The sequence below is a fragment of the Asparagus officinalis genome, chromosome 6 (genome assembly GCF_001876935.1).
Source record: "Asparagus officinalis chromosome 6, Aspof.V1, whole genome shotgun sequence".
In the NCBI taxonomy this organism is placed as follows: domain Eukaryota; kingdom Viridiplantae; phylum Streptophyta; class Magnoliopsida; order Asparagales; family Asparagaceae; genus Asparagus; species Asparagus officinalis.
Window position 1 is genome coordinate 1,050,134 of NC_033799.1, and position 4,152 is coordinate 1,054,285.

Sequence of the window (4,152 nt, forward strand, 5' to 3'; positions counted from 1 at the left end):
TCAAAACCGCGTGAGGGGACTTGATTGCGGGGGCCACGACTTTGTTCGTGGGAGAAGTCCAGCGGGTTTCTTTTTTTCTCGTGAACACGTGAAGGGGCCAGGCTATATATAGGAACAGTTTTGTTCCTAGGTTTTTGGTGCGCGGAGGCTGAAGGGAAATCAAAACCGGCGGCTTGAAGACAGAAGTGTGCAAAGGCGGCTTGGGTTTCGTGCAGGAATTGAAGGAGAAAAACAAAGGCTGCAGAGAGCAGGTGCGCAGCACAGGAGAAAGAAGAAAAAGTCAGCGGCTTTTGCGAGAGGAAGAAAGAGATTAGATTGAGGGTTTAATTGTGAGAGTTGTAAACCTATTTGTATTCTTTTTCTTTCTAATAGTAGATCTCCCCTTCCTTGCCCCGTGGACGTAGGCAGTTTCCCGAACCACGTAAAATTGGTTGTTTGAGTTTGTGGCCATTGTAATAGCTTTTTAGGATCCCTCGACAGGTCAGTCCTAGAACTGATGAGAGGAAGAGCCGATATCTCACTTGGTTGAGATATCCGCTTCAGATTCTTGTCTCCTTGGTGAGACGGGAATTCTTATTATTGATCTTTCTCTCTTATTGTGCACCAGAAACTCTGCCGAAATTTTCGCTGCGCACAACAGTTTCTTGAAGAGCACGTTGATATACATAAACCACCCTATCTTTTTTTAAGTCATACCTAAATCAGCTGCAAAGTTGATCGTACCGGACAGCCCCGTGCATTTACTCCCATTTATTTTGTTTGCCAGTTCCGTGTGCTACTCACATTTTTCCAATTTCTCCAAATAACTACAGTAGCATTTAACCAACTCATGGCAAACTTTTAGTAGTGGGACAGTATGCTGCATGATATTATTATGATATAAAACTATAATCACCAGTTGTGTTATGAAGACAAAAGCTTTAATTTCATTTTCAAACGAACTAAATGAGGAGCTGAGGGTCGAGCGGGGCGAAGGAAACCGTGTACGTGACTGGGCGGATCGCGGGATCAAAGAAGAAGCTTTTTGGTGGCCTCGGACTTACTTTCGCCGTGAACCAAGCGAATCCCAGTCATGCAAAACTTACGCCATCAACGACGAGACGAGGAGGCGATCTGGACTAAAAGATTCTTGGTACTAAACACCTCAAATTTAAGATGAAGTCATTTGTACGATGAATGCTTGAGCCTTCTGCCTCACGTATGATGAAAATAATTCTGAATGTGCGCGCGGGAGCGATGATTCCAATCGTCGAGATATCACGCAGGATGAAGGCACCCCCTACGACGCCCTCATGCATCCACAATCCGCCCATCGACCTGTTCCCTTAATTTGTCGCCCCTCAGGCAGTGGAGGAAGTCCATATGCATTGTTGGTTTGGGTCGAGTCTCGTCTCGTCCATCTGTTTAGTCGTCTCGGCCGTCGACTCGACTCGAGTTGAGATGTCGAGTCGTCGTCCGTTGATGCTGTCTCGGTCGTGTAGATCTCCTGTATCCATCCTTTTGCCTTGTCTTTGCAAAGAAGTTATGTTTACCCTCAAATAAAAGTTACACTAGGTCCACACACCGCTCGCCCATGTGCTGGGGATGAGCCCCTGGACTTAAGGGGTAGCTCCTTGCGGATTGTTGGGGACTGGGAGGATTCGAACCGGGGTACGGCGGACTCCAAAAGGAGTTTAAGTGGACTTTTTTCGATTTTATATCCAATAATGGTGCAGGCATAGGTGTGAGTCCGCTTTTATAAGATGCTATTGGTTGCGGAGTCGGTGGAGGCGCATCCTCAAGTAAATTAATGATTGATGCCTCTGCAGATTTCTATATATATATAGAGGTAAGTTTCTAGATACGTGCTTTACAAAGTTATATAAATAATATGAAGAAAATTTTTACCTGAATTGTAGAATTAAATTCAATTGCACTTCTACTGTCTGAATTTTCCTCTATTACTTTGGTTGTTGTGAAACCTTCATTACCTTCCACAAAATTATATCGCGTGGAAAACTTCCCTGCCATTAACCTGATCAAATAATAATATTTTTTAAGCACATACTGAATGTGTTATAAAATGTTGTTCAAAAAACTTTAAGAGGAAGATGAACTCACATATTTTATTGTTCGTGCAACCTCTTGAAGCCGGTTATTTTCACCAATTTATTCAGCTTGTTCATAACAACAAAAGTAGTTTTTGCCAGATTCATCTTGAACTTCCATAGTTATCCTGTAGCTGTATAATTTTTTTTCCAACTCATTAATTATCAGTATTATATGGTATGTAATTGTGGATCATATGTAAATATTTACATACCTATTTTCTGCAATACCTTCTGTCACACTTTTGCGCACCAGAAAAGTATCTTCCGCATCAATTGTTTTCTTAAAACAATCTGGACATCTGCGATAATGCCATTTTTGGTTATCCATAATAGTATTGATTTCTTCATTGCATTAACTATACAAATGTTCGCCAAGCAGCTGGATAAAAACAATAAATAAAAAAAATAAAGAAATTGAGAGGGATGATTTGTTGCTGATACAGTTGATGAAGTTTTAAGGTCAAAGGCAGCAAGCTCTAGAATGAGGAGTCGTTGTCAACTTTTGTGCCAGACGCATCAAATTAGACTCAATAGCCAAATGCTTTCACACTTGACTAAGTAAAACTTTGCAGCTGGAAGAAGATGAGATGAAAGACATCAGCATATTTAATACTGCAGTACAGATAAAGCCATGAATGAGTTCAAACATTTGGATAATTTTCATACTCGTTGTAGGTAGACTTTAACCATGTATTTATGTAAAAATGCATTTCTATTTTAGTTCAATTAAGCATATTGCCATGTTTGGTACATCCTCATCTGTGTACTAAGCTTTTTAATATTTTCTACCCGAAATTAGGGAGTATGGGTTAGTCATAATTGGATTCAATCATACACTAGATCAAGCCAGTTGACCCGTTATTAATTGGATAAGATTTGGATCTTACCTATTGCTCAATAGTGCTAGGCTTATTTTCACTTTGGTACTCCAAACTTCACTATATTTTCAGCAAAGTACTTTTAAACACTCTGATATAGTGATATCCCACAAGTTGCAATTTCATTTCACTTTAATACTCCAACCTGGATATCATTACAATATTATGTAAACTAGTATTTAGACCCGTGCAAAGCACGGTTTTTAAATTATATTCTCAAATATGAGATATGTTAACAAAATTAAGTATTATGCTATAAATAATTGTAATATTCTGGCCTATAAATTCAATATTAGTGTAAAAGTTGAATTGAAATTAATTAATATTTGCTTATTATTCGTTTATTATTGATCAAGTTCGAAGCGATACTTCATTTAATACTAAAATTATATTTTAGTATTGGTTATAAATAAAATAAAATTTAACCAAACATATGCTTGATTAATTTGTTGTTGTTTATTTTAATTGATAATTTTTCATAGAAATTTAACCAAATATATGTTTGATAGTTCCATTAATAGTGAATGTGCATAAATATTTGTGCACTAATCACAGAGTTACCGTGGACGAATTCCGTAAAACTATGGAAAAATATCATGACCCAGAACAAGTCCAATCAAGATGGGTACATCGTCTAGTTGATGCTCAATAGTAATAACCAAGGAAACCTCACATCGGGATATCATATTGAGGGCATTAGTCATGCTATGAAAGCATGCTTATAAATCACATTTTAATAGGAGTCGTCTTCATGCCACAGTCTCTCTTATTGCTTGACAACTTCGATGGTGATCAAGTAATAGTTTCCATAAAATCATGTATGTGTCAAACACGACTAAAGTATAAAGAAAAAGATTGAAATCTAACTTAAATGTGACTAAAAGAAATGCTACTCGTAGATATTACGAATAAATTTATTACAAAGCTTATAACACATTATTCTTATTTTAGAGTCACACCCCCACTAACTATATGCTACTTATCATAACAGGAAATAAACTAAATAATTAAATAACAAAATCAATGTGCAGTCATTTTAGACTCAAAATAGAAATTAATTATTTAATTATTTATTTACTAGTGATGGAAAGCTATATAGTTTTATAAATATTTTTTACTCTATTTTCACACTTAATATTTTAATAAAAATGAGGGAGGACCAAATCCTTGCATATATGAAAAAT

At 36.9% G+C, this 4,152-nt stretch overlaps 1 long non-coding RNA gene across 1 annotated transcript; it reads right to left on the minus strand.

Moving 5' to 3' along the window:
- LOC109845150 lies at positions 631-2,127 on the minus strand. The gene is made up of 3 exons (XR_002248234.1): positions 2,101-2,127; positions 1,888-2,014; positions 631-1,812 (listed from the first exon to the last, which is right to left on the minus strand). It is a non-coding gene; the product is annotated as an uncharacterized LOC109845150 (long non-coding RNA).